At 36.4% G+C, this 13723-nt stretch overlaps 1 protein-coding gene across 2 annotated transcripts in view; it reads right to left on the bottom strand.

Moving 5' to 3' along the window:
• The window catches only part of klhl5 (kelch-like family member 5), a 74151-nt gene extending 61896 nt beyond the window's left edge, over positions 1-12255 (bottom strand). Inside the window, exon 1 of one of the 2 annotated variants that reach the window (XM_084106719.1) lies at positions 12012-12255. The gene's annotated coding sequence lies outside the window, so the exon portion shown is untranslated. The remainder of the gene's footprint in view (positions 1-12011) is intronic. The other variant, XM_084106720.1, reaches the window with a different exon arrangement.
• Positions 12256-13723: the final 1468 nt, after the last annotated feature.

Below are 13723 nucleotides of genomic sequence, written 5' to 3'. Positions count from 1 at the left end.
TAACCATGATTCATTTTGTGATTCCAGAAGAACTGTGTTCTTAAAAAGCTATTGATAAAATAAGATTAGATTATTTTAATTTATTAATAATAATTTATTCAATTTAAATACTTTTGTTTCCCAGCTCCCTATTTGAGAACCACTGCTGTAGAACATTGTTTCTAATTACTACAAAACATTGTAGTACTGTAGTACTGTAAATTGTCACATAAATGTAATGTAAATGTAAACATAATTGTTTTCTGGCAACTCTGAACTTCCTTTTTAAAACATTTAAAGTTAATTACATTGTATGTCATGGGAGGAACTGCATTGTTTTCATTTGTTTGTTGCATACAAGCAACATTTGCGCAGTAGTGAATGGATATGTGCGGATATAAATGGGTGCAATGAATACAGCCACTACAGAGAATATATTACAGTTACGATATCATATGTTTTATATATATTTTAGATATATTTATAACATTTAGAAAGTGAATTCAATAAATTGAATATATTTAACCTAGGAGCCAATTTTTGCAGGCTCATCCCTGAATTTTTTTTTTTTTTTATGTAATCAAATGTCCATCCTATAAAAGAAACAAAACTGAATCAATTATATTTTCAACACTGCTTTCATAACATAACCAATAACCATAACCAATAGATGGTTAAACAGTGAGACTGCAAACGTGTGTATGGAGAAAAGACAGAAGGGCTGGGTTTTACAGCAGATTCCTCATTTCCTGTCTTTCACACACACACACACACACACACACACACACACACACACACACACACACACACACACACACACTGTAATGTCTGTATTGTCTCATCAGGTTATGCTATACAGATTTCCACACTTCAGTTCAGCTGCATCCATCATTAAAGTCACACACTTAAACACACACACACACACACACACACACTGTAATGTCTGTATTGTCTCATCAGGTTATGCTATCCAGATTTCCACACTTCAATTCAGCTGCATCCATCATTAAAGTCACACACTCAAACACACACACACACACACACCACCTACTTACACTCACATACCATGTAATCTCATCCCTGAAACCCCAAGCTGAACCGGGCTGAGAGGTTAGAAATCTAATTTCTTTGATTCATGTCTGCAACAGTCGTGGGAGGAAATGTTTCATTCCTTAAGAGAAAAGAACTACACACATCTGACACACATTTCCCTGAAACTATGGGTATATCTATAGTCATACAACAGTATGCATTACACACAGCATGACGATAATGTGTGCACATTTCTGTTTTACAAAAAGCCACACATACGCACAAACATCTTACTATTCAGAGTGTGTTCGTTTCCAAATAGTATTCTTCCTGCTCTGGTGCATTCATATTTCCTCTACTGCCAATGGATGAAATTATAAGACAGATCCGGATGCCCACACAAACACACACACACACAGACACACACTCTCTCTCTCTCTCTCTATTCACTCCAAACTCATCAGCCAGGCCATATCTCCAGGCCCATTTAGCACATAGCAATGACATTTTCATCCTTCCTTTTACTGATTCTCATATAGGTCTCCTTAAGCTGAGCAGAAAGCAGTGCGGGAATTGAATGCAGATGGAGGTGATACAGGGGCAAGCCAGCAGGGTTTAGATGCCAGAGGAGATGGACGGAGGAATGGATTTAAAAAAGAAAGAAAAAGAATTTCCTTCTGAAAAAAACCATTGCAGGCCCGTGGTTAAGAGAAACGAACACATCTGGCTGGCAGACCACCTCCAGAAACAATATCCCTCTTCTTTTTCTTTATATAAGAGCCTGAAAATCCTCAGGATGTCTGTTGTAACTCCAGCCCATGAACGTACATTTAAAGACACACTAAAACATTCAGCCCTACATGCCGCTGACAAAAATCTACCATGAAATTACCATAGTTTTTTGTAAATACCTTGTTTTTTTCAGACCTGTACCAAGGTAAAATCAAAATATTCATGGTATTCTATCTCCATGGTACATTTAATTGTCATTCAGAGATGTTCCCATGACAATACCATGTTTTTCTGCAAATGTACCATGGTAATACTATGGTATTCCCAGTCAGAGTATCATTATTGCTTTTTGGACATGTTCAATGATACTACCATGGTTTCTGGGCAAATACCATGTTTCATCATATGGTTTTCTACCTAAGAGTTAATACCATGGTACATGTAATATGGTAATAATGGGTCAATGACAAATCATTTTTCAGCATCATTACTACAGTCTTCTGCGTCACATGATCCTTCAGAAATCATTCTAATATGCTGATTTGGTGCTCAAGAAACTTTTCTTATAATCAATATTGAAAACAGTTTTGTGGAAACCGCAATACTTTTTCAGAATTCTTTGATTAATAGAATGTCTAAAAGAACAGCATTCATTTGAAATAGAAATCTTTTGTAAAATTATACTTAAATGTCTTTGCTGCCACCTTTGATCAATTTAATGTGTCTTTGCTGAGTAAAATTATTCATTTATTTTCACCTTTTGAACAGCAGCGTACCATAGTAACACCTTGCTATGCTTGGTATTCATATTCTACCTAAAAATAAATGCCATGGTACATTGAATATAATGCAGACATGTTGCCATAGTAACATTATAGTATGTGGATATACAGTATGTCTACAAAACCATGATGTTACAGTGGTACATGTATCATGGAAATATAATGATATTCTTGTTATTTATGGTATTTGATCTTGGAATAAATAGCATTGTATATGGAATATAGTAATGCAGTATATCATATATCTAAGTAATATGGTATAACCATCTGATGCGATTAGTACTGCCACAGTACGCTTTTGTAAGGTGTGAACAGTGTGTTTGAGTGTACAAGTATGTGTTTGTGTTTGCTAGGCATATGTTTTCTAGGAGACAGATTTGTCCTCGATGAGACTCATAATATTTCATAGCTTATTTTTATGGTGTTGATAAAACCGTACAGCTGAACACACACAGACTGAGACCCTAGAGATAAATGCTGAAGATCAGGAGATCTTGACACCGTTTGCTTTCCATCAAAGAGGGAATAAACCGAAAGGTCTTCAAATTAAATTAATACACAAGCTTAAATCCTCTAGACCCTAAAGATCTAGAGCATCTTCAAGAGATCATAAAGCACATCCTGAATTATTGAACTCCTACAACGCCTCACTCTCTTTCTTTCTTTCTCTCTCTCTCTCTCTCTCTCTCTCTCAAACATAAACAAAGAAATAAATATCCCTGTCCCTAGTCTTGCTTTACTTGAGTCAAGCCCCACTCACTCACACACAAACACACACATCTCCTTTACGAGTCTCCCGAAGGCTTATCGTTTAAGGATCATAAATACTGCTGCAACCTCACACTGTAAATATACAGATCATTTAGGTTTCCCCTCTTCTACCGGCCACGAGGGAAACACACGTGCACATGCAGGAGAGCTAGAACGAGATTGTGAACACCTGGGGTCTGACCTGCATAAACACACTGATGCGGCACTATAACGCTGAGCGCAAATGATCTGTGTGAGAGAGAGAGAAGAGAGAGAAAGAGGGAGAGACAGTCAGGTAAGTGCTGATTTAGCAGTTCAGTTTCTCTGCTCCTCTCATTTCCATTGCTCACTGTCTTCAACTTACTTGTTCTATTCATCTCTATCTATTGCTCTCTCAGTCTGAATCGCTGCAGATTATTTAAATCCATTCTAATGCATTTATTTATAGCATATAGCAAATTATATATACAGTATATATAATTTCTGAAAATTCTAATCTTAGATTAACTAAAAAAAAGTTATATAATTTTATAATTTATTATAAATTATCATTTAAAATTAGTGCTGGGCAACGATTAATCGCGGTTAACCGCATCCAAAATAAAAGTTTGTGTTTACATGTGTGTGTACTGTATAGGTATTTTGTATATAAATACACACATATGCATGTATATATTTACGAAAAAATTTGTATTTATATATAAAATATTTATATTTATATAATATATATATATATTATGTAAAGATATATATACAGTACATGCATGCAAATATTTCTTAAATATATGCATGCATATGTGTGTATTTATATATATACACAAAATAATTATACACAGTACACACACATACATATGTAAACACAAACTTTATTTTGGATGCGATTAATCGCGATTAATCATTGTCCAGCACTATTAAAAATGTTAGAACATTACTAGCAGTTTAATATTTTATTGTCAAAGGCCACATATTACTTGCATTTGGTGCCCAGCAAGTGTTCATTTTAATGCGGTATCATAAATGTACTTGCACATTAATCAAAATAACTAGAAAAAATTCCTTATATGCTCAAAAGCTAATTATCAAACAGCAAATCAAACAAAATTAAAGTATTCATAAAACAGTAGCAAGTAACCAGATGTCCTATTACTTTTCTCTGAGACTCCGAAGTGCACATTTGATTAACACTTTACTATCCCATGAGGCCACAGAAGTGTTGTCGCGACTGACGCCATAAGTCCCATGAAAAATGACAACATGCGGGATGTAGACAGAACAGATTTTCACATTAAAGTAACAGATGTATAAAATGTCTAAATAGTTTAGTCAAAAATGTACCTGCTAAATTACTGTAAGACTTAATTCAGCAGAAGCTGATTTTATAGTTAGAACAAAAGATTTTCCTGAATATATAGATACAAATCACCATCCATGTTCGCAATCAAGTCAAGTTTGTCTTGTCATCAAGATTAATACTCATAGTTGTAGTCATTCATCCTTGACTGATCCAAATGACTTGCCTCAATAAGGCATACAAAAATATTTTAATAAGGACAGATTTATATCACAATGACCATAGAAATATATACTTTGTGCAATCTAAATGAACTAAAACTATTTTAATTGAGTAAAAAAAATTATTAATTTACTTAAGTATATGAAGTACTTATACTTTAGCCCCATGATAATAGTGTCAGCTGGGACGTCACGTCTCTCTGCTGGGAGTTTTTTTTTTTTTTATAAAGATAGTATAAGTGTGCAAAAATAGTGTAAAAAAAACAGTGTCACAGTGTCATCTACAAATTTGAGACAAGGCCTTCATATGCTCACCCTGTGCGTGTGTGCGTATATGTGTGTGTGTGTATTCATGCTCTGCTCCCTCTCAATATGTCCACATGCAGAATGCAGTGACAGCGTCAGCACTTTTTCCAAACATACTCAGAAGGTCAAAATTTTGTAGTGCGAGGTCGTCTTACATGACAGTACAGGAGTAATTTTGACAGACACTTACGTAATTCCCACTCGATAACAAGATTAGCTAACTAACATTTACTGGCAAACAAGGGAGGAGAGAGAAAGGAGGGGCGAAATTCAACGGTGTACCAAAAACTTTTGGACTGTGCGTGTGTGTGTGCGTGTGTGTGCCGACTGAGCCTTAGACCATCTGTGAGTCTGAGAAGCCAATTTTCCGCCCATGGACCTTCACAACCAGCAAAGAGAGAGCTCTGCCAAGAAAAGAAAGATCTTAATGCCAAGAAAATCCCTTTCCTCTTTCAGTCTGCCATTCAGCCTCCATCTGCGCTGACAGGGACTGGTGTGTTTAGACAGCTCCCTGCCATCTTTCATCATCTGTCCCTTGTCTGCGTTTCAGTCCACAATCCACTGAGACGTGGCAATTAACAAATGAACACACCAACCACAATATTATGATTCGTAAATCGTAATGCTGGAATTACTGAACTCGGTGAGCCTTTACTTAAAACAGGGTTGAATATGAGACAACTGTAACTGTAAAACATGCCACATGCTGAATGTGGTGCTGGAAAATGGCTTTCATGTGTAAATATATATTGACTTTCATGTAAAGTCATTTTGACAGAGCAGATGTTTTCTTTTTGTTTGCGGTCTTTCTGCCTCAATTTAGTCACACAACAGTTCAATGTGTCGAGAGAGGACAGGAAATGACACGACAAGAGAAGTGGGTGGTGGATGATAATGGAAACTGTGTAGGGCTGCCCGATTTAGCAATTTTTCTGTTAAACGTGACTGCAAATTAAAATAACATAAAACCTCCTGGGGCCTCATTTATAAAGATGTGTATAATGATCCTAAATGTACGAAATGTTCTTAGAATTTATAAAATGTCCATTTGCACAAAAAAGCATCACTAAATGCCTGCCTCTTTAAAATCGCAGTTCATCTTAAATTCAAGCGCAATGTCTACAAGTGCATTAACTACATTTTTATAATTGTGTGGTAGACATATATTATTATTATTATTTTCAGGAATTCATTAATACAATTGAATTAATTTTAGTGATTAAATTTTCACAGAGCAATTATGCTCATGTGCACATATAATTATATTAATACATATTGTGAATGTGATAGCTTATTTATCTTTATTTTCATAAACTATGCTGAATTAATTAAATTACTTGTATACGAGTGCCAAAATGTTTGTATGCATGCTCTTTGATTGGTTAAGCATAAGAACATTTTCACATCAGTTTCTGCCTTTATAATTCCCAATTTGATCATCACTTTTGACATTGTATATCATGCGTATAAATGAGGTCCCTGAATTGTTTGTAGGGCTGCGCGATTTGGCCAAAAATTGTGTTATCATTTATCAATAATAATAATAATATTAATAATAATAACAAGTGAAAGAATAAGAATAAGAAAAAATGTATGCTGTAAAATTATAAAACTAATCAATTTATTTTCAAACGTTACCAATGAGCTTTTATTTTGGTAGAAAGCTTCTCTGTTGTTGACAACAGCCGGACAAGTGCTTCTCATTTCAAGTTTGGGAAGACGGTTGGTGCATAGTGTTCCCAAATGCACATTAAAAGGGACACAAACTCACAGCACTTCAGACACAGAGTTTGCAGGGAGCAGCATTCACTGAGAATGGAGTTACTCTGAGAAACTGTAAACAACTGATCATGCATGAGCTGCATGCAATTTCAGTATTATCTCAACTGATTGTGCAGTCCTATGTACAAGATAGATCTGAACCCACATTGCTCACATGAGAACCAAAGCTCAATGTGTTGGGGTGCATGCACTTACTGCCAAAAGTACTAATGTGCACTAACCACAAGGCCACAGTTCTGAGGAAAAAAAAGCTGATTTCTTTGTTTGCATAGCAATAATCAGGCTGAGTTTTTATACGAAAACCTGACAAGGAAAAAATCCATAGGATATTTCATAAAGAAAGCCACAGTCCCAGATTACCCTGTGCAATACAATGCAAAGAGTGTCTATTGAGTGACTGTCTGCTTTATTGAACCACCTTTTTGATGACTGAACAAATGCAGAGGGCCAAACACACCAACATTCCCTCACAAAGGTCACCTTAAAGCCTGCTGAATTGATCAGAAAGAGAGAGAGAATGTGTGAGGGAGAGAGAGAATCTGACTCCAGAGGACGAAGTACATGTCATCTACTGCTGCAGTGACCTACTGAATAAAACCACTCAAGCAAATGATGTGTGCATGGGGTAAAAACTGCATTACAAACCACTTTCCACTTCTAAGATGGGAGCGAAACTTTAGGGAACAATACCTTAACTTACCAAAATACTAGCATGAACGCTGTATCTAAACAACAAGCACTGAAACAGGCAGTTGCGCCAATTAATGATGCATACATTATCGTTTTGTATATAACATGGTGCAGAGCAGTCCCTGCTGGGACAGATTAGTCATGAGCTCTCATGGAGGAAAACATGAACCAATGGCTGCACATCTGTCCAGTGTTAGTGACAGCGGTACTGGAGACAGGGTTAACACTAGTAAACTAGAAGAGCAGTGCTAGTTTGAGTTATGATACTGTGTGTCTCTGTGTGTGTGTGTGTGGGGGGGGGGGGGGTGTGGGGGCAGTATCATAATTCATCTTCATCAAAAGTATTCATAATTCATCAAAAGTATTCATCTTTTCCTTTGTCAATTCTTCATTTAAACTGCCGCAAAGCTTATGCATGCAGTGTGAATGCTGTAACCTGTTAATGTGGGTGACAAAATACATATCCCTTAAAAAGTCATATCTGAAAAATTAATAAATACATCACCGTTCAAAAGAAATCAATACTTTTATTTAGAAAGTATTCATTAAATTGATCAAAAGTGACAGTAAACACATTTATAAAGTTACAAAAGTTTTATTGTGCATTATTTTTCCTTTAAAAAAATCAAATAATCAGCTATTGTTATCAACAGAGAAATTTAGTATCGGTGCATCTCTATTTGATAGTAATACCTTTTTTTTATGTCCCCACATGCCATTTAGACTTCAAATATTTGTCCATGCACATATTTTTTCATGTTCATGTGTTCTACAATCACATATCACAATGTTATAATCCAGCAGTCCACTCCATCCTTTATATAAACTTCCCAGGCTGAATTCGCTTCAATCCATAATTCATCTGCTATGACTTATTAATGTCTCTTTTCACAGAGAGAGACAGAGAGAAATCAACAAATCCTGAGGAGCTCAGAGCAGAGGATGGATAAAAGAACAGTTTTTGAAAACGCATTGATTAGATTAACACCCTACATAGCTAAAAGTATGTGAACACCCGAGCACTGTGTCCACATGCTTGACATTTCATTTTAAAAACACTGGCATTGATATGAAGTTCTCTCTTCCTTTGCTGCTACAGCTCCCACTCTTCTGGGAAGGCTTTCCACAATGTTGGAACACGGCAGCTGGGATTTGCTCCCATTCAGACACAGTAAAGTCAGGCACTGATGTTGGGTGATGGGCCTTGGCTTGCAGTCTGCATTCCAATTAATTTCAAAGGTGTTCATTGAGGTCCAGGTCTGGGCTTTGTGAGGACTAGTCAAGCTTCTACTTCAGATTCAGTAAACCATTTCTGTGTACTCGTCTCCACTATAGACAGTAAAAAAAAACGGCTAACAGACAGCAGACAAACGGCTAGTAGTGATAGCAGCGGCAATCCACCTTTCACTCAAGTGGCTACGTCCTTAATTATACAGAACTTTAAGGCTTAATATAATTTAAACGGATTGTACCAGCCTGTTAACATATTTTTTTTACTGCTGTAAAGTTGGGCATATTTTAGCATGGGATTGACTCTCTTTTGGAGCATGTCTCTAGCGGTCAGTCGATGAATTGCAGTTTAAGTCACTTCCGTGTTGGATTCAAGAGAGAGACTGGATGGTAGTGATGTGCGATACCACTGGTTTCCTATCCGATCCGATACCAAGTAAAATGAAGGCGAGTATCAGCGATACCGATCCGATACCGATACTTTGCCCAAAAATTACTGTTTGGGAAATTAAAGTAACAGATTTTCGTTATTGAATTGATGTGCGATTATCTCAGGGACACATTTTACTAAAATAAAGTAAATAAATAAGTAATGAAATAATTAAATGACCAAAATGTCTGCAATAGTTCAGCTTGGAGTAAAATGTGTCCCTGAGATAATCGCACATCAATTCAGCCGGCCCAGATTTAGTTAGGTAAGGTTATCTGCAGAGTAGATCATTTAAATTACATTGACAAGGCTGCATTGGACTTTACAGTACGTTTGCCAGGAAAAATATTTGATAGGTAAGAAGACAGATAATATTGTATCAGTAGAATAATACTCAGTTGTATTATTCTTCGTCTCATTTGTTTTGACTGATGGTTAAATAGAAATTTCAAAATGTGGGTTCTGACAATTATGAAGTTATTATGGTACTTCTCTAATTATGTATTGTAATAGCCGTTTCAATTTGAGTCACAGCATTTTTTTATAAAATAGAAACTGTATGTATAACCAAAGTTCTGAAACAAATTTGTTTTAAAGGAGAAGTTCACTTTTAAAATGAAAATTCTGTCATCATATACTCACCCTCATGTTGTTTCAAACCTGTATGAATTTCTTTCTTCTGCTGAACAGAAAGGAAGATATTTAGAAGATTATCAGTAACCAGACAGTTTTTGGGTCCCATTGACTTCCATAGTATTTTTTTTCCTACTATGGAAGTCAATGGGACCCCAAAACTGTCTGGTTACTGATAATCTTCTAAATATCTTCTTTTCTGTTCAGCAGAAGAAAGAAATTCATACAGGTTTGAAACAACATGAGGGTGAGAATGATGACAGAATTTTCATTATAAAAGTGAACTTCTCCTTTAAGAATTCAGGGAACTGCCGTTGTTTTATCATTGTCACTAAAACCCAAGCCCCCAAAATACAGCCACATCGCCTCATTTTCTCCCTAGTCTGTACCTGGATAGTGCCTGCCTGCTGCACCAAAGGACTCTGAAAGCGATGTCTGTCTCGCCCTAGCAGCACCTGTACCTCTCCTTTCCTCCTCCTCTGACCGCCTCGTCATGACGTCGTCATATTCTGTCTTGTGATTTATATGTAGATGTTTGATTAGGTTTGTGGTATTACCACAGTACCTGACTGTTTTGTTACACGTGTCACAAACCGCATCGTTTGAGTTTATGGAAGTGAAGTAGCTCTACACATAACTTCGCTAGCGTTCAGCCATTCCGCCGGACTGACAGCGTGACTGAACAACATGTGCCAGCGGACTGAGTGGCTAGCGTGCTCTGCAGTTGTACAGTGCCATATTACGCTCATGACTTGGCAGGCGGAAGAACAAGTAGTTCCGACTAAGTTGGCATTATTCAGATAAACGAGGGTAATTGTGGTTACTTTCCGCTGTATTTCTATTTCCAATAAACTACATATTTGCTCCAAATTACTGAAATATCGATATTTTGATAAGATAATCGATTCTAGAACATACAAAGCTGGTATCGGAGATATCGATATTTTAGTATCGATCCGCACATCACTACTGGATGGTTGCCGCTTGGGTCTCCACATATTGGCGTACCGATGTAGTCAGAGAAGTCATCAAGTGACATCACTGGGGGAGGGGAATTGTCTATTTTGATTTCATGGTGACTTTTAGCTAAATCCCCAGCACCGATGTGTAAACAAGCTCAAACTAATTTGTTTGTTTACTCACAACGCACATGGATGAAACAGGAGAAAATCATTACAGCTTTAACACCAAAAAGGACAGAAAACGAATAAATGCTGGGACATGCTGCACATCTCCTTTCTCGTTGTTTCTCTGTTAGTGTGATGGGTCATAGTCAGACTAATTAAAAATACAACACAACGAGGATGGCCGTCAGTATAGGTGTATCTTTATAATGCATCTCTTCCTTTTGACTCCGGCTAGAATCAATCCACCTAAAATGCAACATCTGCCCACAGTGACACTTCTTATTAACAAATACCAGTAATTATGAACTAATAAAATTTGCTTCTAAAACATCTCTATTTATTACATCTATAAGCTAGAAAAATCTTTCCAATAATCCAGAGTTTAACCAACGGCACAACAGAAGATTTGCCTTATGTCTTAACGAATCCATGGATTTAGATTATACGAAAACAGACGGAACCTTTACCCCTTTTTTAGAAACATTTCTATGAAATTCTAAAATCTATATTTCAACTAAGTGTTGACGTTTCATTACTGACGTAGCCTATGCGCGTGGAGTTGTGCTCCACGCGCTGCAATTGTGATAAATTAGTTTGCCTGACATTGTGAGCATATCTGCGCGAGACCGTTTACGATAAATATCAAATTAATATATTTTCCAATGATAGCCTACTTTCTTTCCCAGAGCAAAACACTTTCGTTTCCTGTTGGGTATATCAACAAAATCCACCTCTCTGCACTTCCTTTGTCAGAAGAGCTAACCCAAGCTGGAAATATCATAACAACTTTTTGTTAGAGAATAGATCTTCCTTCTATCAAAACTATCGGAACTCACACTCACAGGCCAGTCTGAACCCGCGTGCTTTCCTGCTGAATGAGTCCGCACATTAAAAGCGTTTATGGGCTTATTCATTTCCCTTTTGCCGCATAATATCTGCGAACTTGTAGCTGCACATATTTCTAATGGGCTTCAGCTGTCAACCAAAATAACCCCACATCACAACGCGTGAAATAAGTTATCTTACCTGGCGGGTTAATAGCTGCTGTTATCGCTTGCTTCGGATGTAATTTGCACATTTAGTAGTTGAACAGAGACCGGATCTTTAAACTCTGGTTATAATCGCGTGATTCACTTTTGGATGAAAAGGCGTGGAGTTGGAGGAGGCTATGACTATAGAGCCCTAAAACTGAAGCAGAGGTAGCCAATTCAAAGTATTGTTCCCCCTTGATATAGCCTATGCACACACACACACACAAATCTCCACTCTCACTTGAAATCGTGGACTTTCACTAACGTTACATTGTAACTTTACTTAATGGGGAGTTAGTTATTTTATGGGTTTACTTATGTATTATTGTGACAGTACAGTTCATAAATAATGTAGTGATGTTCTCGGGGGGGCTTATGACTGTTCATTATCATACCAATAATCGATCTTCAAATCTTTACTAAAGATTTTTAGAGGGGGGATGAGGGGGGATGAGGGGGGAGGGGGGGAATGAAAAGACAGTGTCTCCACCTAGTGGGTATTGCAGAGATGAGCACGAAGATTGACAGTTGACAAGATCTATATATATAGTTAATACAGTAGCTTTAAAAATTTTATTATAACTGTTGTAAAAAAGAAAAAAATCCTCACACAATAACTTCTAAACTTCTCTGAATTTTTTTTATTTTCAAAATATTCTTCACATGCATAATACATTCTTAGATGCAGCAGTCAAGATGAAACACCATAGGTGACAGAGAGAGTATTGTCATCTTGAAAGTAAAGTGAAAGCAAATATGTTATGATTAAAGTCATCCTTCGTGAAACCAAATTACACAGATTTCTCTTATATATGACCTTCATATGCCAACTTATATTTCATTGAGTTAGTTCAGTCATAACTCAGATTTGTGTCAGATTTAAATCACTTTATTACACCGCTAGCCAAATGGGAGGAAAGGAAATTTTGAGATTTGGTTAGGCCACCTTTTCTAGGAACTTCTAGTGCAGAGCAAGTAAGCACTACTTGGAAAAAGTAGTAAGGAAAGGGAACCAAAACCTAAGGAAAGCTGTTTGGTTGTTCAGTGTGCTGCCGAATGGTGTTGTCATTTCCTGGATTGTGTACAGGCTTTTGTAAGTGCTTTGACAGATTTTGTATATTTTTTGGAATAAATAAATCTTGATAGGTAATTGATACCTGCATTATATGTATTATTATATATTATCTGCATATTTATTACATATTAGCACCCATCTCCATGAAAAGTGTTCTGCAAAAGAGAAAAACTTTACAACACATCTAATTTACAAACATTACCCATCATAAACATCTTAAAGATAATTCATAAATGTCTGTAATAACAAACAGCAAAGTTCTTAATACGTATTGTAAATGAGAAAATTCTCGAAAAAAGGTAAAAAATTCAATAAAATCATACACATCATATATGTCTATACTGTATGTGTGCTATATTAATCTGTCTATTCTATTTATCTTTCTATGAGTTGAGTTGTTCGCTCGTGGGCCAGGGAAAGGTTGTCAAAAACACTTTTAAAGACCTACCATCGGCACCAAGAGCCACTGCAACTTCATCCCATGCTTTTTCCTTTGCCTGCAAGTCTTTTTAAAGCACATTATGTGGATCATAAATAACTTTAAAATAACTTTTCACAACCAAACAAGTTTGTTTTTGGACATTTGTTTTCTTTTTAAATTGCTGAAGGTCATTTGATTGACTGTTTAAAAT

Source organism: Abramis brama (genome assembly GCF_963993115.1).
Source record: "Abramis brama genome assembly, chromosome: 2".
Classification (NCBI taxonomy): Eukaryota; Metazoa; Chordata; class Actinopteri; order Cypriniformes; family Leuciscidae; genus Abramis; species Abramis brama.
This window is presented reverse-complemented; position numbering and strand designations above follow the sequence as displayed.